The following is a 22,084-nucleotide window of genomic DNA, read 5'->3' on the forward strand; positions in this document are numbered from 1 at the left end:
CCACAAAGCGCTAATATTCTAGAAATCGATTTACATGAAAATTGTACGGAGTTTTTACTTTTTTCAACATATATCTCTCGATAAACGTATTCGAATACACTTGTATTTTTACAAAACCGTTATATTATTACTCTAATTTAAGTTTAAAATGATCTTAAGCTCTTGGTGGTTGTTAAAAAGTTCGGATTTTGAATGAGGTGGATATTTTTACGGTATGAATCAACAACATGCAATATAAACTGAAGTTCGTCTTCATTATGTGTTGGAACACGGTTAGAATTTTCCATAAATTGAACACCATATTCTGTGGCGTCGTTTATAGCGAATAATTATTGACAGAAGTTTGCTATTCCTCATTATTTTTCTATTCGGCTGGGTCACGGTCGAAAAAATCAATATTAAATTCAAAACTCGAAAAGAAAGCATTGGTTATGTATGTTCAGGATTTTAATGCTTGCGACATTCGACAGCAGCTATTTAAGGCAAATCGGTATTGAAACCAAAAATGTCCGACTTCGAGCCACCACTTTGAATTTTCAAAAGCACATAGACTCGGTAACAAGTTATGCGTCATCTGTGAAAACGCTGTTTTATGTTTGCTGCGGTGAAGCAAACATAAAATAGCGTTTTCACAGGGAATGCGTTATCTATTTCCGAGCCTTTTGCTTCTGAAAAATTCAAAGTGGTGGCTCGAAATTGGCTATTTGTGGCTTCAATGCCGTTTTACTTTAAGAACCATCCGCTTTTAATCGCCTGATCATTTTTTGTTTAATTTCAAGCGGGATATCTAGCCAATCCAACTTATTCTGCGCTTAAATGCCACAAGCGATTCTTCATCTTTTCAGTTAGAGCGTCTGAAACAACTTTCAATTTTGATATATGCGAAAGCATCACGTAGATAATTTGAAACTTGAATCATACGTTGGATAGCATTCGTACACCCGAAAAACATCTGAATGTGAAGTTTGACTATAAAAAAGACATGTCTCGAATGCAATTTAGGGTCAATGATCAGAGCAAATTTTTCTCAGGCAAAAAATTTTTTCTACCATGAATCTTGCGTGTGATGAGTGAAAAAGGGTCACTTTACAACCAAGAAATGTGAATGCTAACTCCAAGAGCACTTCATAATCACTGCGAACTTGATTGCTTAAAATTGCTTGATTTGATTGCAATCTTCATCGAACCACTTCGAGCGAACTTTTGGATCATTGAAGCTGTGAATGATTTCGTTTTCGAAACTTTTCCGAAATATTCCATTCCACTAGCGTATTATGAACTTCTTAGGCGATATTTTTGCCGGAGCTTGAATCAATTTTAAGCGCGTGCTGTTCCATCGTAACTCATAAGAATTGCAAATCGATCAACATGAGATCTACCGACTATATTTTAAATAAAAAACCATCCTAGTGAATTTAGATAACTAGTGCTCCACTGTTCCATAGAAAAAATAATAATAATAATAATACTAGAACTAACATTAAATCCATACAAAAAGCTCTTAATGACTTTAATAATTTTCTTTCACCAATCCGAATGTTACGGTTCACTAGGGATATAATTATTGGATGGCAGCTTCAAATCCTCTAACGAATACAAGAGGTCATTTATTTATTACGTAACGTACTCAGAAGAAGGGAATATTCAATAAAGAGTTCCATTGTGCGAGGCCCTCATGCAAAATAGTGTTATTCAGGGATGGAAGGTATTCAAAATTACTAAAATTTAGCGTTACGTAACATGCGAATGTCCCTAATGGTATGGTTTTATGATTAATAAGTATTTCGACGCAAAATACACATCTATTTTAAGAAACTGAGGCAAAAAACTTCATAAAGAGATAAAAAAAACAGCAATTCTTATGAGAAATAATTTTTCGTGGGTCCATTAAATGAACTCTGATCAACTTCAAATTTTCATGGCTTATTTTTACAGTAAAAAGGAAACTTTTTCCGCTCGGCGCTCATCGACATCGCATGATGTTACAAAAATGGCCACTCTAATATACAGATATATAGTTTTTCGTCAAAAAATACAGATTTACAGATTTTTCCAAATTGACAATAATTGTTATGAACACTCAAAATTCTAATGCATTAAATATAAAGCAAATTGAGAATTTTTCCGATTCCTCACACATTTCACCTCAATGGAATTTGCATACACGCAAAACTTTTCCTTATTACCTTAGAAGCAATAGCGCAAAATTGCCTTTAAGGTAACAAACCTATTACTAAAAAGGCAATAAAATTCTTCCCCATTCAAGTAACAACACATGATCATATATTTAGCCCGTGTTACGGGAGTACGACCATCTAATAATGGTCGTGCAACCACATGCAAGATTTTTTCTGTCATAAACTGCTCCCTTTCCATCTCAAGTTAAAAAAAAATCACACACCGTCGCATATGTTGCACATGTTACAAGTTTCTTCAATCTCCAATTCATCCGGTGAGCGTGTATTAGTTCGCTCGTTGTATGCATACGGAGTAGAGGACAAGCATGGAAATTTTCACTCACTAGTAATATTCCATGCAAATGTGTTCTTTGATTCATCAGGTATCGTTGAATTGTTTCCACTCGCGTTCAAGTTTTCCATAGAAACGCTGCTGATTGTTTTTCGCTTATAAAAGTTCCGAATACCATAGAAGGAGATTGAATGATACAAACACGATAGTATTTATTGTGTCCAAGTTCACTCGCATTCAACGGTATCGCGAGAATCTTTGAGCTTTTATCGCCAGTGATACAAAATTATGAATCCAAATGAACGTTAGATTACGTTCAACTGTTTGCTTACCGGAGCAAGTAGGTATCATCAATGCTTACGGAAATGGTAGCATGGTGCATTAGCATGTGATATCTGAAATCACTAGGAAACATCGCGGTATATCACGGTGAAAGCACGACGTGGAGCAGCCGAATTACGCCTGCAAGCAACCAATATTTGAAAGAATCGTTGCGATCGCTGGAGTGCAATCGTTTACGATTCTTTCGTGAAACACTCGCTATATGTTGTTAGCTCCACCTAAAGCGGGCAATACTGAAACAAAATCATCAAAGGTAGCTACCATATATTTCTTTGCTATAAGTTGTCTCTTGCATGCGTGAGAATGTGTAACTTTTAATAGCGATGGTTTGCTGGGATTGAAAGCTTATGAATAGCAAGTTCAGAAATGATACTTGAATGATTGTTATGTGACACGATTTTTTCCATCCTTGGTAGAGGAAGAATATGACAAGAGCTGCCAAGCAGCATTTTTCCCGTCATAGAGTATGCAAACGTTGATGATTTCAAAGACTTGAAATGCGTCTTTAAATGACATCACGATCTGTAAACTGCGTTAGAGAAAAACAAAAACATTCGCTTTCTTTCAAGCTATTTAAAACACATACTCATTGGTTCATGGAAACTCATTTGCACCTGTTTGAAAATACAAAACTCGTGCCCATCCAGAACAATATTCGCAACTTCGGCAACTCTGTTCAGAGAGTATGACATATTTTCATTTCATGTAAACACTGGGGGACGAAACGAAAGTGTTTCTAATTAGACATTTGAGGTTGACGGGTGAGATTCTCATTATGTGAGGATGAAGGGAAGCAAAAATGAATCTGATCGTTGCATCAATACAAATGCAGCGAGTGAAGTCTTGCTAACACATGCACTGCGGTGCTTGGCTGTATGTTCTCCTGCAGAAACACATACAAGCGTGTGCCCGTCATAATTTTTGTTACTTTTCGGTTATTACTATTTGTGTATAATGCGCAGTCATAAGACACAATAAGTAATAAAAAATTGCCCTTAAGTAATAAAATGTTCCCCGTTTGCGTTGGGTGTATGTATCATAAAAATTTGAAAAATGCAAAGTTGTTCATGTTTAGACAATACAGTTTTTTTACAGATATTCCAGATACAGATGCTCAGATTTTTTCAAAAGAAAATATAGATTTAAATGTGGCAACCCTGATGACTGGTATTTGATTGGAAATTTGAAATGATCGTTTATTGTGGTAATGAAGCTAGGTTCCAGTGTTACGTCGGTGTTCGATTTTGAAGTATGTTTCACAAAAAAAAAAACAATTTTTGAAATAATTAAAATTGCAAGTGTTACAGATATAAGCTATTGTAATAAGTAGCTTGACTTTGTGCGTGACACTAAATGATACAAATTTCATGTCGCTGCTCACGAGCAAGAGAAATTCCTTCTCATAAACAAATCATTGTTGCTATTAATTTGTGTATTAGAATATATGGAATTGTCTTACCGCATTACTTTCTTATTTACTTCAAACAGCAGCTACCCAGGCACGACTAATGCAAATTTGCACCAAGTGCACTATTTCATAAACTCTCATTTTACTTTCATTTACCGGACTCATTTGCTAAATTATAACAATCACCTATTTATTTTTCTCTATCTACCTACTCCTACTAAGAGTGTATCGGAGCATACCGCCGGAAAACAGTGGCAGCATCCTTCGTTCTGTTTCATTTGAGACCTGAACCTTATCAAGCAGCAATTTCTCTACGATCCTTCCGGGGTTCCTCTGTCGCCAATAATACTAAGAGGATTGGCACAAATGGGAAATGTGTGCTACGCAATCTGCCTTAACCAATCGACCCGACAAAAATAGACAGTCGCACACGGCACCCCCAGCGGTTGTTGCTTAGTAAAAATCGTTAGAACATATTTTCGAATCGATTTCACCCAAAGTCCGCACCTTGAAACACCGTACTTTTTTCGGAAACGTGCTACGAACTAGAGATATAGGAAGAGCCAGCAGACGCGAAAACCCATTGAAGTGTATAATTTTGTATGGCACACAAATTTGCTGATATCTCCGGCTGGCTCCGGGCGCAGAATACAAGATTCACTTTCCCGGTGTTACATACGCATTCGTGCAAGGATGCTTCTACTTGCTTTGCTTCCTTCGACACAAAACCCACCGTGGGTGTCATCCAATTTCGTATAGTTTTTCCGCCCACCTTACCCAGAGCATAGCACCCAGAGCAACCGAGGAGGGGTTGGGTCGAGCGAGCATCTTGTGTGTGAGGACATACTGGTCGGGTCGGATCCTGTGTGGCAATTCAGCGACAGCGACACAGTCGGTCGGATTTCCTTTCGCCACCCCTCCTCCGAGATGCGTTCGCTGCCGGTGGAATGAATTTATATACAGTTTTGTGTCGTTTGTTTCGAGCTAGCAGAGCGTAATAGACAAAACTAATAACAATCAGAATAAATTTCGTAGAAAATATATTCAAATGCGAGTGCACATTTCGCCTAATTTCATGCGATCTTCTTGCGTGCGTGTGTGTGTGTGAGCGAGCATGGAATTGGAGGACAACGGCAACGAAGGGTCGAGTTGCGTATGCGTATCTGAGATACGACTGTTGATGAACTTCTAAGAGAAGCTCAAACTTACGACTGCTGTTGCTTTACTCTTAATGCGATGAGATGAAACCAGCGAAATCAGTGATTGAAAATTAAAAATTTAGTTTTGCCAAATACCACACTTTTATTCTTGCAACATCACCATGTCCAGATTTATTTAACAAAAATTTCATTATTTTCATTTTACTGTTTTGCTGTTCAAATAATCAATGTCATTTATAAACAGTCACGAATGAGGTGCAGCGTTGTCTTGGTAAAAAAAAGACAAAAATTTCTTTCCCCATATGACTAAATTTCAACGTCCAAATAATCCAATAATGTACAATATCATCGTTTATTGATTGACTCTGCCGTTTATTTCTATTTTTTCATTTCTGATAGAAGCAATTATATTAACTTAAAATATTTTTTTAGTTGAATTTTTGCCTGGTCCCAAGAATAAAAAGCCGATTCAATGATTACTCTGTATAGAAGGCTGGATTCCGACAGAAGATAAGAACCAGCAAATTTCTTTCTATCTTTTTCCACTGATATCAAAACCAGGGAGAAAATTTATTATTTTCAGGACAGTTCCATTTAATCCGTATAAAAGCAGCCGTATGAAAGCAATTTTGCGACAAAGCTCTATTCTTCATACTGCCTACCGAAAATCATCGCCGTCGCAGAAAAAAATTCCATTCCAATCTGCGTCCAGCGAAGGAAAAAAATCACCTCTAGCGATTAATGAATACATATAAAACAAGCTCAGGATGCGTTGACATCGTCGTCAGTATGCGAAAAACAAAGTATCGGTGCTGGTGCACTCTTTTTGCTTTCCTCTTTACGATATATTTCTATTCATTAGTGTACACCACATTACGTAGTTCTCAATGTGCACAACTCGGTATATGAAGTTATTCGTCTCTGTTACAGAGAGCGATCAGAACTTGTTATATCCTTATTCTTTTGACTCATGAATATGATTTTTTGTCAGAAAAAGAAAGAAAATGACAGTGTATGCTCTCCTACTTTCGCTTAAACTCAACCGCTGCCGAAGTAGTTCCTTCCCCCACACATTCCCTCTCACCGCACCCACCTCTGCTGCTGTTCAGGCGACATGATTTTCTCCTGTTGCTATCCTTTCTTCCCGTAACTACCGGCCTATGGAGAGACAAACGCAACGATCGAATCGCTTCTCAGAGCTGATGTAGTCTAGTCATGTGTTTGTTTTCTCCCAGAAACCTATGCACCCTATCATCATTTCATTATGGGTTGAGAGGATTCGAGTTTAGTCGCGGCCTGTACTCTTCGTAAAGTGCACACATGATGAATAAACGACGATTGCATCATATTCGTTTCGTTTCCATCACTGTACTGCGTCTATTTTTTTTTTTTTTTTGAAAAACGATGTAGCTTGTATTGATTCACGTACTGGTGTGACTTTTTATTTCTCATTATTATAGTTTTGTGGACACTAAACTCTGTTTCAATTCAATATCCCAGTCTTGATGTATTCTATGCAAATTGTATAAAATTTGTTAATCCAATCTCCCGCGTCGAGGAAGCTAAATTTTCAGACTGGAAATGTGAATCTTGCTTCGAATCTTTTTGCAGAATACTCTCCCTGACACATTCGCATACAATTTTCTTGAAATAACGAAACTCCTCACCTTCCCATAGAAGATAAGATGAGATGATGCGTTCATACGGGAAAATTAGCTAGGGAAAGATTTCCCATCAACCAACGATCCAACCTGAACCGTAGACGCTGCAGAAGAGGAGTTGAAGTTTTTCGCCAAATACCATATTCGGATTCATAACTGAAGGAATTTTTACCCCGAAACTGCTTCTCGATCCATGTCAACGTTGGTTGTGAAATTAGAATTCAAAATTGAAGATTTGCTTCACCCACTCTGCTGCTGGAGCACGGGGGAGGATTAATGAAATATGAAATTGTCTGTGTTTCGTCGTCTGTCGGTGCTTTTCTGTTTTCTAATCCCCAGACTTTGAATTCGAGTATGAATTTTTTTTTTAGACAGATTTCGAGATACAAAAATCATTTTAGTTTTTATCGAAGTTGAATGAAACTTTTCTCACGGGTTTGATTCAGTAAACTCAGAATTTTTTGCGAGTGTATAAATTATTTAGACTCAAGATTTTTTTATTAAAAGGCCGTTGGATATTAGCCTTTAATTAATTTAAAGCACAGTAGCAATTGTAGCACTGAAACCTTTGGTTCTTTTGGTTTCTAATCCAATAACAGACATTGCGCAACAACACCGTCTGGGGCGCTGTCATGTAATCTTTTACATATTTTGTGGTTCCCAATTTGACACATGTACGTACGTTAGCGCTGATATCGAAAAACATGAGACAGCGCGAACACGGCAGCTAGTGTTACTATCGTAAAGTACTGGTATCATCCGAACGTCGATTTTATTGAATATTTGTTCAAAGTGTTGTATTCTGTGGTTCAATAATTAATCTAAATTTGAAGAAGTTCAAATCTTTAGAACATGAAGGTAAAAAAAAAAAAACAAAAACCGCATGGAAACTGCGAATATTCATCCAAGAGCTAATAAGTTAAAAGTGAAAAAAAAATATGCTGAAAAATTATCCAGAATGCGGAAGCTAGAGATATGGGGTATCAATATTTAGAATTTCGTAAAATTCTACAATACATAAGAGGAACAGTACATTCTGTGCCGAACACGCATCAGTACTGGACGTGTTTGGTGATCGGTCCGATAGAGTATAAAACAAAAGACGTGTGAACAAGTGTTGGCATTGTTTGCCTGGTCGAGTGAAATAAATCCGGGTTCAAGGTCGTTCCTTTGTGCAACTGTTTCGCATCGTGACTGCCAGCTGGTGCGTAAGCCGATTTGGCTGCTGGCTGGATTGTGCTACAGCAGTGGACGAGACACAAACGAGGAAAAAGAAGAAGCCATCAGTGTCAGCGAGTCGTATCGCTGTGTGGAGTGATCTCACACCTGGCTCGCTGCTGGTGGCTGTTTGGTGCTGCTGTATTGGTGCTGCTGGCTGTAACGGCTGCTACTTCGAACGATCGGACAACCAACCTTACTGGAAGGGAGAAATAAAAAGGTACGTGTTCTTGTCAGCGCTAGTGCGCTAAACATAGCGCGATGGATGTAGATCCCTCGCCTCCCGCGCCACCATCCCCGAACCCCTCTGACCCTGACCCTTCTGTTACCCCCTCCCCTGTTCATTCTTCAGTCCCCCCTCGCCCCAGGCTTTACCCAGACGGAGCCCAGGGCAGCTATACTGTTTATTTTCGGCCAAAGGCAGGACCGAAATCGAAAAAGTTGAACCTCTTGCAGATTTCTAAAGACCTGACGAAGGAGTACAAGGGCGTGACCGAAATTTCCAAGGTCCGGCCTAACAAGCTCCGTGTCGTGGTCGGTAACCTGAAAGAGGCCAACGATATAGCTTGCTCTGAGCTCTTCACACGCGAGTATCGCGTTTACATACCCGCACGAGACGTGGAGATCGACGGTGTCATAACCGATTCGAGTCTGTCCGTCGAGTGTATACTGCAAAGTGCCAAAGGGTGCTTTAAGAACAAAACGTGTCCCGAAGTAAAGGTGCTCGACTGCAAGCAATTGCGGTCAGCATCGATCATCGGTGGCAAAACAGTATACACTCCGTCAGACTCGTTTCGAGTTACGTTCGCCGGGTCTGCACTACCAAGCCACGTCTCGATCCACCGGGTTCGTCTCCCTGTGAGGCTCTACGTGCCCCGCGTCATGAACTGCCTGAATTGCAAGCAGTTAGGCCATACAGCCGCCTACTGCTGCAATAAGGCACGTTGTGGCAAGTGTGGGGAGTCTCATGCGGAAGATTCTTGCAGTGTTAACGCTGAAAAGTGTCTGCATGAGCTCTCGACATGTGCGGTGTACATGCAGCGCAGGGATAAAATTAAACGGTCTCTCAAAGAGCGTTCAAAGCGTTCCTACGCTGACATGCTGAAGAAGACCGTTACCACTTCTCCCGTTACTTCGAACCCCTTCGATCTGTTGCCCTCTGAGGAAACCGATTCTGACGATTCACCAGCGGGAGCATCTTACGCCAATCCTGGGGAGTCTAGAAAGAGGAAAAGTGTTTCCTCTCCTAAACTTCCCAGAAAAGGTCCTAAGATTTCTCAAAGTGAAATGAAGGTTACAAACAAACCAAACAGTGCTGCGGAAAAACCGAAGCAAACTCCTCCTGGGCTGGCAAATTTAAAGTCCCAGAAGGAGTTCCCAGCACTGCCAGGAACATCTAAAACCCCAGTTGCTCCTTTTACACTCCCAGTTGATGAAACAAACTCTGGATTAGTGAAATTTTCTGACATTGTGGACTGGATTTTTGAAACTTTCAATGTACCCGATCCAATTAAAATTTTTTTTACAGCATTCCTCCCAACAGTTAGATCATTTTTGAAGCAGTTGACTGCCCAATGGCCTCTCCTTGCAGCGATTGTATCCTTCGATGCCTAATTCAACTGCGTATATGAAGGATTCTATCTCTGTCTTACAGTGGAATTGTAGAAGTATTTTACCAAAAATTGATTCGTTTAAAGTTTTGATAAATAAAAACAAATGCGATGCATTTTCCCTTTGTGAAACTTGGCTTACTTCAAATATTGATCTCAACTTCCATGATTTTAATATTATTCGCCTTGATCGAGACACCCCATATGGAGGAGTACTTTTAGGGATTAAAAAGTGCTATTCTTTCTATCGTATTAACCTCCCCTCGATTCCAGGCATCGAAGTTGTCGCATGTCAAATGACAATACAAGGTAAAGAGCTTTGTATTGCCTCAATATATATTCCCCCCAGAGCACAGGTTGGGCAACGGCTGCTCTTTGATTTAATAGAACTTCTTCCCTCGCCACGTTTGATTTTGGGAGACTTCAACTCTCATGGCGTGGCTTGGGGTTCCCCATACAATGATAACCGCTCCTCTTTAATCTATAACCTTTGCGATGACTTCGACATGACTATTTTAAACAACGGTGAAATGACACGTATCCCGAAACCTCCAGCGCGCCCAAGCGCTTTGGATCTATCCTTATGTTCGACGTCGCTACGGTTGGATTGCACATGGAAGGTAATCCTCGATCCTCACGGTAGCGACCATCTGCCTATTCTTATTTCAATTACTAACGGGTCAACTCGCATGCGACCAATTGACATTCCGTATGACCTCACACGAAATGTCGATTGGAAGTTATACGAGGAAATGATTTCAAAAGCGGTCGAGTCGATTCAACATCATTCACCACTTGAAGAATACAACCTCCTCGCGGGCTTGATTCTCGACGCCGCGTTGCAAGCCCAAACGAAGAAATATCCCGGCGTAACGATCAAAGAACGGCCTCCCACTCCGTGGTGGGACCAAGAGTGCTCCGATGTCTACACGCAAAGATCCGACGCGTTTAAGGCCTACCAGACGGGAGGTATACCTGGCGACTATTTACGGTATTCGGAGCTTGATACCAAGCTTAAAAGCTTGGCTAAAGCAAAGAAACGTGGATATTGGCGTCGGTTCGTGAACGAGACGTCGAGGGAGACATCGATGAGCACTCTTTGGAACACAGCCCGAAGAATGCGGAATCGCGTAACGGTCAACGAAAGCGAGGAGTCTTCAAGTAGGTGGATATTTGATTTTGCCAGGAAAGTATGTCCGGACTCTGTTCCTGAGCAAAATATTGTTCGCGATGCGTCTCCGGGCCACGACGCGATAGAATCACCTTTTACGATGGCAGAACTTTCAGTTGCCCTCCTGTCCTGTAACAATAACGCGCCTGGATTAGATAGAATCAAATTCAACTTGTTGAAGAATCTACCCGGCAATGCCAAGAGGCGCTTGTTGAACTTGTTCAATAAGTTCCTGGAGCAAAACATTGTACCGCAGGATTGGAGGCAAGTGAAGGTGATCGCCATCCAAAAACCAGGGAAACCAGCTTCTAATCACAACTCTTATAGGCCGATTGCAATGCTATCCTGTATCCGGAAATTGATGGAAAAAATGATACTCCGTCGTTTAGACCACTGGGTCGAATCAAATGGTCTACTATCAGAAACTCAATTTGGCTTCCGCCGTGCCAAAGGGACGAATGATTGTCTTGCGTTGCTTTCAACAGATATTCAGCTGGCGTATGCTCGTAAAGAACAAATGGCGTCTGCGTTTTTGGACATTAAGGGGGCTTTTGATTCCGTTTCTATTGACATTCTTTCGGGTAAACTTCACCGACAAGGATTTTCTCCAATTTTGAACAATTTTTTGCACAACTTGTTGTCCGAAAAGCACATGCATTTTACGCATGGCGATCTGGCAACTTTTCGCATTAGCTACATGGGTCTTCCCCAGGGCTCATGTTTAAGCCCCCTTCTTTACAACTTTTATGTAAATGACATCGACGAATGTCTGGCAAATTCATGCACGATAAGACAACTTGCAGACGACAGTGTAATCTCTGTTACAGGAGCCAAAGCTGCCGATTTGCAAGGACCATTGCAAGATACCTTGGACAATTTGTCTGCTTGGGCTTTACAGCTAGGTATCGAATTCTCTCCGGAGAAGACTGAGATAGTAGTTTTTTCTAGGAAGCATGAACCTGCTCAGCTTCAAACACAATTAATGGGTAAAACGATTTCTCAGGTTTTGGTACACAAATATCTTGGTGTCTGGTTCGACTCTAAAGGCACCTGGGGTTGTCACGTGAGGTATCTGATGAAAAAATGTCAACAAAGAGTGAATTTTCTTCGTACAATAACCGGACAATGGTGGGGAGCCCATCCAGGAGACCTTATAAGGCTTTACCAAACAACGATATTGTCTGTTATTGAATACGGGTGTTTCTGCTTCCGCTCCGCAGCAAACACACATTTTATCAAACTGGAGCGAATACAATATCGTTGTTTGCGTATCGCCTTAGGTTGCATGCAGTCGACCCATACGATGAGTTTGGAGGTTTTAGCTGGAGTACTACCATTGAAAAACCGCTTCTGGAGCCTGTCTTCTCGTATTCTAATCAAATGTGAGGTCTTGAACCGTCCCGTGATTGAAAATTTTGAAAGGTTAATCGAACTTAATTCTCAAACCCGTTTTATGACATTGTATTTCAATCACATGTCCCAAAATATTAACCCTTCTTCGAATATTCCAAATCGTGTCGACTTATCAAATACTTCTGATTCTACTGTGTTTTTCGATACATCCATGATAGAAGAAACTCGTGGAATCCCGGATCATTTACGCGTGCAGCAGATCCCTAAAATTTTTTCCAATAAATATCGTAACATCAACTGCGACAATATGTACTACACTGACGGATCACTTCTTGATGGGTCCACTGGCTTCGGTATCTTCAATAACAATTTAACCGTCTCCCATAAGCTCGATAATCCTGCTTCTGTTTACGTCGCAGAATTAGCTGCAATTCAGTACACCCTAGGGATTATCGAAAAAATGCCCACGGACCATTATTTCATCTTTACGGACAGTCTCAGTTCCATTGAGGCTCTCCGATCGATGAAAGATGTTAAGCACTCTCCGTATTTCCTGGGGAAAATACGGGAACATCTGAGTGCTTTATCCGAAAAATCTACTCAGATTACCTTAGCGTGGGTCCCTTCTCACTGCTCGATACCGGGTAATGAGAAAGCGGACTCTTTGGCTAAGGTGGGCGCAACAAACGGTGATATTTATGAAAGACCAATTGCCTTTAATGAATTTTTCGCACTTGTACGTCAGAATACGATCATCAGTTGGCAAAATGCTTGGACCAGAGGGGAATTGGGAAGGTGGTTACATTCCATAATCCCCAAAGTATCGACGAACCCGTGGTTCAAGGGGTTGGATGTAGGTCGGGATTTCATTTGCGTGATGTCCCGGCTTATGTCCAATCACAGTAGATTTGACGCGCTCCTCCGTCGTGTTGGGCTCGGGGAAAGTGGTATCTGTGCCTGTGGTGAAGGTTATCACGACATAGAGCATGTGGTTTGGTCATGCCCTGTACACCGTGACGCCAGGTCTAAATTAATAGCTTCCCTGCAGGCCGAGGGTAGACAGCCGGCTGTTCCTGTTCGTGATGTCTTGGCGACCCGGACCTATCCTACATGTCCCTTATATACGTTTTCCTGAAATCCATCCACGCCCCAGTCTAGTCCCGTTCCCCTCCGTCTACACCCAACAAAACGACAAGAACACGTTTGAACCTTAAGCACAAAACCAGCAACCAGACCCCGCACAACAGAACCAGGACCCAAGGACTACGAGCCTCTGTCCCAACTCACGACATCGTGGCTCAGCAGAACGAATCCATACATGCCATTCGACGATTATCAGACGACCATTGAACAACAAAACACTGATTGGAAATCCCATGCTAGTTTTAAGTTAGACTTAATTTCAGCTCGTAGTCGGCAGCGAGGATAAAAAATTTGCTTTAGTTTTTAAGTCATCAGATATAATTGGCGCCGTTAAACATTAAATTGTATTTGTGCCGTGTCAAATAAATGTTATGTGAAGGAAAAAAAATAAGAGGAACAGTTATCATTCCAAAAAATATTAGAGATTACAAAGTAAAGAAGCAAAGGAGGAAGCCTAAAGGCTCTGCTCTTAGGTCTAGTCTATTCCAGTCCGTGGGAGATTGCGACGAACAAGGAATAAGCAAGCTATCATTTGCTAGATGGTGCTATGTAGAGGCAACAAACAAGTTTTTTTTTGTTTTCCGTTGCCTGAATCTAGAAGAATGCAGTCCTTCGATAACCAATGTTGGCATCAAAAAAATGGACAAAAATTGTCGAATTTTCATGGGTTTACTCTAACACTCACTGATGAAACTACCCATGCAGCATCAATCATGGTAACCCATGAGACAGCAGAAAAAATTGACAGCTCTATCAGTCAAACTTAAACCGTGATGACGAAAACAGTTCATAAGTGTGTGCGATCAAAGAACGGGTACGCTGCTGCGTCGAAAACGGAAATCGTGCGGCACTTTGTGGATGCCAGGAACGCCCGTTCCTGCATCTACAACATCTTGGCACTATTGTAAAACAATTATAGCATCGAAAACCCGTTTCCGAACGGTCGGAAGACCAACGAAAAAGTGTCTACAACGTTTCGTGCGCTTGGCCGGGAGATCGATGCAGTGAAAAAGTACTTGGTGGATATAGGCATACATGTCAGGAAGCGGCAGTCCCGTCCACTGGTCTAGGAGCTGCAGGCAATGACGCAGCGGCAGCGGCTGAATGAAATGGCGAATCGTGGCTTGGCGGTAGTGTTGAACGGCGAGACCCATTTCACTCTGGATGGCAACGACTGACAGGGCACTTCTTATTTTACTTCCCCTGCGAAGAAAGTGAGCTCCCAGGTGAAGTTCATTTCACACACCAAGTTCTCCAAGAAGGTACTGAGGTGGCTGACGATTAGCCTACACGCATGTTTTCTTCCGCCCTGGCGAATGTACCGGTTAACGACGTCGCTCACTAAAAGGTATCGATCTTGAAAAGTATTGTCATTCTAATGTATAACAAAAAAACGGAGTAGGAATGACGTATGACTAAGTCACTTTAATAAATAAATATATAAATAAAATATGAAAACGATATGAGCATTCACGAAACTGAGGACATATTTCAACAGTTGAAGAATGCGAAATGAGAGTTGGACGAAAATCTTTAGGCGGTGCTTGGCTCCAGGAATCTGCCGGCGGTTTTCGAAACGCTATGTATGACTTTAGAGAGTCACCCGGAGGCAAAACTCACGATATATGGTAACGAAACGTAAAATCTAGTCGTGGCGAATCAATCATGCGTTTGGAATCAGTTTCGAAGACAATCATGGCCAAAAGCCTGGTCACATAAAAAGGAGTGCCGTACACTGGACTAGAAAAAAGACGGAAATCGACGGATCTAGGCTGAAAACTCTGTTCATTGCAAAGAAATAGTGTGATGGCAACCCAGTGCGAAGCCGCACATAGGAGTATTTCAGTCGAAAACCTGGCCAAAATACGAAAAAAAAAATATTCAAGTGTTCTTCGTGCTATTGATCCTTTTTGGGTCACTGATACTTACTACTTCGTATGCAGGCCATCTTGAAAGTATCTGAGTTTTTTACAAACTACAGTAACTATTATAACCTTGTTATTAATTAGAGCCCATGAATAAGTCACAAATTGTTGTACGAACACTATAAACTTCCATTCATATCATTATAACTTTAAAGTGATTCTTGAGCGTAAATTTAATATGGTCGGTAACAACGAAGGTATGTTAAGTAAATTTGTGTCGGTAATGTGTTGTATAGGTTGAAAAAACTTGTTAAAAACAAGGCCATGCCATACACGTGTGTTTCAGTTTCTTTTGATCGACACTTTTTTTTTACAAAAAAGGATTTTTGTTTAGGTTCCCGGCAAGTCCCAGCAAAAACTCACCCACCATTGGAAAAGTTATGTGTTTCTTAATAAGTACCAGAAAAAAAATCTACCCCATGCTCACCCATTCGTAATTGCGACCAATGCGAAGTTGGAACATTCAGATTTGCTGAATTTTTATTTTTATTGAATGAGTGCATTTATCATGCCTTTGTCTTACATCGATTGTAAAAATTTGATTAGTTTCTTCAGATTTTGTGATAACTTGCCGAGAAATACCCTATTCGGGTTGATTGCGCAATGCTATGAACATTCGATAATTAAAAAGTTCCTGATTCTGGAGGAAAAACTTAAAGAAACTCTCAATTGTCACCACAAAAGATCAAAATAGTGACCGAGTGGTAACAGTCTCACAAAAAACCCAAATGCCCTCCAAGAAACTCACGATCTTAAGATGTCAACAGAGTCGCTTCAAAAGTTAGTTTATATAAAATTGACAGCTTCGAAACATGACAAAATTAGTAGGGGAAAGTAGGTAAAGACGGACACTGCGGGTAAGATGGACACTTTTAATATTTCACAAACTAGAATGTATTATGATAGTTAAGTGATGCGAATACCGTCTTTATAGTGTGTTAATGCTTTTGAGTTGCATTATCGGTTTTCAGCAAGCAAACTGTCAAATTTGTAAGTAAAACAAAGAACATTTTCGTGAACGCGCAATTTCATGTAATTTTTATTCCACGAAAAATAGTGAAAAACTCGTGAAACTTACGTGTTTTCATTCGTTCACAATAGTAAAGTGATAAATTAGTCTTTCCTCGGTTTTCTAGTGAAAATCCAGCAGATTTTCGATGTTCCGATGAAGAGCTACGATCGTTTGAAAAATTTACAACCAGGTCGGGCAAGACGGACACACTAAGGCAGGGAAAGATGGACACACAAATTTCCCAAGAATGTTCACATGCAGCATCTGTTGTGTACTACAGATGTTCACAAAGTACACCCGCGAGAGAAACCAGCAGATATTAATCACTTAGCAGTTAGAACAGGCCATATAGGCGGAGAATTTTCGCCTTCATCGAAACCCATCCTCTCAAACTGTTCACGTGGTGTATAGATGGACTCTAATAACGTAGAGTAATGTATGGCCATCACTTAACACATAAATCAAAAGAATACTTAACGTACTACATCTTTTTTGTGAGTGTCCACCGTTACCTTCGTAGTGTCCATCTTACCCACCCCAAGTGTCCGTCTTTCCCAACCATGTCAAAAAACAGCAATTTGTAGTCTTATTTTTGAAGACCCAAAACACATAAAACTTGGAGGAAGTTCACTAATACCAAAAATGATTATGAAAACAAATGACCTTAAGTTTCAATTTGTATGACTACTGCGATCTAAATAGCAATACCTAAGTAATTATTTAGATTAAACCTTAGGGTGTCCGTCTTTACCTACTTTCCCCTATAGCTTAATCAAGGATGGTAAAAATCGTATCAGAGAATTATCATGAGAGAATCCTATTGGATACTGATCACTCATAATACGCGATGTTTTGTATAGTCTCTCGAGAAGAGAACTTGTGTGACAAATAAACTGCCGAAAGAATACTCCGTGAACTTTATAGCCTGTTAACTGTATGCAAGTTTATCGTCGCTTGTTCATACGCTTTCTCGATTCTCTCATCGGTTTCAATAGGTAATTCATTATCGCCTCCCGATTCGATCGAGCCGTGGAACGATAATCTTTGGTTTGGATCACCTTGTGAGTGAGAGTGTCCCGATAATCGTAAAATTGTATCGCAAACCAAAAACTCAGAGAGGAAAAAAACTGCAAGCGTTAGACCAACTAAAAGGCAGCACAAAACAGGGATACCAGATTTACAGAATTTTCTGTGAAATGCAGATATTCAGAGTCCGTTGCCGTTTTTTTTTTCAAATGGCAAATATTCGTTGTTACTTTGTGCATAGCTTGCAAGCTTTTTTCGAATCTATTTATATTTGCGGATTTTTTTTCCAAAATTTGTGCAGGTTATTTGCTTGTTTAAGAAAAACTTTGATATCGGCCAACATACAACAGCGAACAAACCTTCGATGCAAATAAAACCGACGAACAAAGGAACATTGAGTTGACTATGACAACAGTAGGTATGAATTTGTGATACGATGAAAAACCTATTTTACTGTCAACACTTGCGACTCAGAAAGAAAGGGGGATAATTGTTTAAGCGATCGCAATCGCTTCTCTTTTCCGATAATTATCGTCTCGCGATTCTTCCCTTTTGTTTTGACACTTGGATTCTATCACCGAAGAGTGAATCATCGGTTTGTAGAGCTATTGGAAATTCTATCTCTGAGAGAGAATGAATTATCTCAGCGAATCTCCGAATTGGACACTCGGACTGGCATATCGTACGATAAATGTTAGAACCGACTGAGAGACAAGGTTGACTCACACGCTGAAAAAGATCGAATGTTTATCGCCGATTTTATCGCCGATCACCATCATTGAGCTTAACCATAATGTTGTAAAGTTGGTCTGAAGCTTCGCATTCATGTCGTCCAAGCAAAGGATTGATGGCAGTGATCGAAGCAAGAGACGCAAAACGCAAACGAGAAATTGTACCATTGGATGAGTTCAGTTACGCAGTCCCATGACTCAATGATCTACTGGGAGCACTGCGGTCTCCAACATTATTAAGACCATATCAGTCGATCCTTTGAAAGCGAGTGATTGAAAAGACGCTTTAAAAGTAGTAGATAATAGATATTATTGACAAAAAAGTATTGACCAGAACAAGCTCTTACTATATTTGTACTTTTTAGAATTGCAGAGTAATAGCACAGGGAAGTTGATACATCACTGCTAGGTGATTAGATCTTGATGAAATCTTGTTAATAATAAGTTTTTATGTCTAATTATGAAGCTTAACAGAGATAAAACCACGTCAAGACACATTTGCTATCTGAAAACTCATTAAAATAATTTTGGCCAGGTTTTTGTTCTACGTACTCCTATGTGGGCCGTTGCGAAACAACATCCTAAGTATACTCAGACTCCATGATGTTGATGCAATGCGCCGAATGGAACACAAGGGACTCGTGATTATAACTTTATGCAAGATTGTGATCTCCTTGAGGACTGTAAATTTTGAAGCACTCTGGCCCGCAGCTCACAAAGATAACCAATTTGGTGCACAACAGCGGGCGGACAAATACATAACACTAGGTGAAGCACGCTATTTACTTACAGTTCACTTTCTGAAACAAAAGTAGAGATGTCCCCCCCACAATTTAAAAGACCTTCGACCGCTATCCAGCCGAACCAAGGGGGGATGTTGCCCAGAGACCTCGAAACGATTCGGCCATTTTTCAATCTTTTCCAGGACCGGAAGTCGCAATTTTGGTAGTAAAAATGGCCGCTAGAATCATTTTTAGGTCTCTGGTCTCAATTCCGAAATTACTCATTTGAGAGGATATTTGGTCTGTTTTCCGGAACCAGAGGTCACCAACTCGAATTCAAATCCAGTCCAGTCCAGTCCAGTCCAGTCCAGTCCAGTCCAGTCCAGTCCAGTCCAGTCCAGTCCAGTCCAGTCCAGTCCAGTCCAGTCCAGTCCAGTCCAGTCCAGTCCAGTCCAGTCCAGTCCAGTCCAGTCCAGTCCAGTCCAGTCCAGTCCAGTCCAGTCCAGTCCAGTCCAGTCCAGTCCAGTCCAGTCCAGTCCAGTCCAGTCCAGTCCAGTCCAGTCCAGTCCAGTCCAGTCCAGTCCAGTCCAGTCCAGTCCAGTCCAGTCCAGTCCAGTCCAGTCCAGTCCAGTCCAGTCCAGTCCAGTCCAGTCCAGTCCAGTCCAGTCCAGTCCAGTCCAGTCCAGTCCAGTCCAGTCCAGTCCAGTCCAGTCCAGTCCAGTCCAGTCCAGTCCAGTCCAGTCCAGTCCAGTCCAGTCCAGTCCAGTCCAGTCCAGTCCAGTCCAGTCCAGTCCAGTCCAGTCCAGTCCAGTCCAGTCCAGTCCAGTCCAGTCCAGTCCAGTCCAGTCCAGTCCAGTCCAGTCCAGTCCAGTCCAGTCCAGTCCAGTCCAGTCCAGTCCAGTCCAGTCCAGTCCAGTCCAGTCCAGTCCAGTCCAGTCCAGTCCAGTCCAGTCCAGTCCAGTCCAGTCCAGTCCAGTCCAGTCCAGTCCAGTCCAGTCCAGTCCAGTCCAGTCCAGTCCAGTCCAGTCCAGTCCAGTCCAGTCCAGTCCAGTCCAGTCCAGTCCAGTCCAGTCCAGTCCAGTCCAGTCCAGTCCAGTCCAGTCCAGTCCAGTCCAGTCCAGTCCAGTCCAGTCCAGTCCAGTCCAGTCCAGTCCAGTCCAGTCCAGTCCAGTCCAGTCCAGTCCAGTCCAGTCCAGTCCAGTCCAGTCCAGTCCAGTCCAGTCCAGTCCAGTCCAGTCCAGTCCAGTCCAGTCCAGTCCAGTCCAGTCCAGTCCAGTCCAGTCCAGTCCAGTCCAGTCCAGTCCAGTCCAGTCCAGTCCAGTCCAGTCCAGTCCAGTCCAGTCCAGTCCAGTCCAGTCCAGTCCAGTCCAGTCCAGTCCAGTCCAGTCCAGTCCAGTCCAGTCCAGTCCAGTCCAGTCCAGTCCAGTCCAGTCCAGTCCAGTCCAGTCCAGTCCAGTCCAGTCCAGTCCAGTCCAGTCCAGTCCAGTCCAGTCCAGTCCAGTCCAGTCCAGTCCAGTCCAGTCCAGTCCAGTCCAGTCCAGTCCAGTCCAGTCCAGTCCAGTCCAGTCCAGTCCAGTCCAGTCCAGTCCAGTCCAGTCCAGTCCAGTCCAGTCCAGTCCAGTCCAGTCCAGTCCAGTCCAGTCCAGTCCAGTCCAGTCCAGTCCAGTCCAGTCCAGTCCAGTCCAGTCCAGTCCAGTCCAGTCCAGTCCAGTCCAGTCCAGTCCAGTCCAGTCCAGTCCAGTCCAGTCCAGTCCAGTCCAGTCCAGTCCAGTCCAGTCCAGTCCAGTCCAGTCCAGTCCAGTCCAGTCCAGTCCAGTCCAGTCCAGTCCAGTCCAGTCCAGTCCAGTCCAGTCCAGTCCAGTCCAGTCCAGTCCAGTCCAGTCCAGTCCAGTCCAGTCCAGTCCAGTCCAGTCCAGTCCAGTCCAGTCCAGTCCAGTCCAGTCCAGTCCAGTCCAGTCCAGTCCAGTCCAGTCCAGTCCAGTCCAGTCCAGTCCAGTCCAGTCCAGTCCAGTCCAGTCCAGTCCAGTCCAGTCCAGTCCAGTCCAGTCCAGTCCAGTCCAGTCCAGTCCAGTCCAGTCCAGTCCAGTCCAGTCCAGTCCAGTCCAGTCCAGTCCAGTCCAGTCCAGTCCAGTCCAGTCCAGTCCAGTCCAGTCCAGTCCAGTCCAGTCCAGTCCAGTCCAGTCCAGTCCAGTCCAGTCCAGTCCAGTCCAGTCCAGTCCAGTCCAGTCCAGTCCAGTCCAGTCCAGTCCAGTCCAGTCCAGTCCAGTCCAGTCCAGTCCAGTCCAGTCCAGTCCAGTCCAGTCCAGTCCAGTCCAGTCCAGTCCAGTCCAGTCCAGTCCAGTCCAGTCCAGTCCAGTCCAGTCCAGTCCAGTCCAGTCCAGTCCAGTCCAGTCCAGTCCAGTCCAGTCCAGTCCAGTCCAGTCCAGTCCAGTCCAGTCCAGTCCAGTCCAGTCCAGTCCAGTCCAGTCCAGTCCAGTCCAGTCCAGTCCAGTCCAGTCCAGTCCAGTCCAGTCCAGTCCAGTCCAGTCCAGTCCAGTCCAGTCCAGTCCAGTCCAGTCCAGTCCAGTCCAGTCCAGTCCAGTCCAGTCCAGTCCAGTCCAGTCCAGTCCAGTCCAGTCCAGTCCAGTCCAGTCCAGTCCAGTCCAGTCCAGTCCAGTCCAGTCCAGTCCAGTCCAGTCCAGTCCAGTCCAGTCCAGTCCAGTCCAGTCCAGTCCAGTCCAGTCCAGTCCAGTCCAGACATAAAATACGAAAAAAGATCGGCTGTGGGCGCCAACATTGACCAGCATCTTCCGTCCATATAAACACCCCGCGGTGTCAGAGCGCTGGTGACGGTTGACGGTTTAGGGGTCATATCCAAACCTGGGAAGACCCCCCTGATGTTTATCGAGAAAAATGTGAAAATGTGGTTCCGGCACTTTGAGACCTCTACAGAAAGGAGGATATCGTATAGAGGAGTACACGGCGAATATCGTCCAATTGTGGTGTCGGGTGAATTTGACTGATTTTTTTAATAAGATTTATGGTCTACAGACGTTAGGCGTCGTACACAAATACGTAACGCATGAAGTGGGGGGGGGGGGAGGTGGGTTAAGTCCAGGGATACCAAATGTGCAGATTTGTCTGCAAAACGCAG

The sequence above is a fragment of the Wyeomyia smithii genome, chromosome 1, assembly GCF_029784165.1.
Source record: "Wyeomyia smithii strain HCP4-BCI-WySm-NY-G18 chromosome 1, ASM2978416v1, whole genome shotgun sequence".
Taxonomy (NCBI): Eukaryota; Metazoa; Arthropoda; class Insecta; order Diptera; family Culicidae; genus Wyeomyia; species Wyeomyia smithii.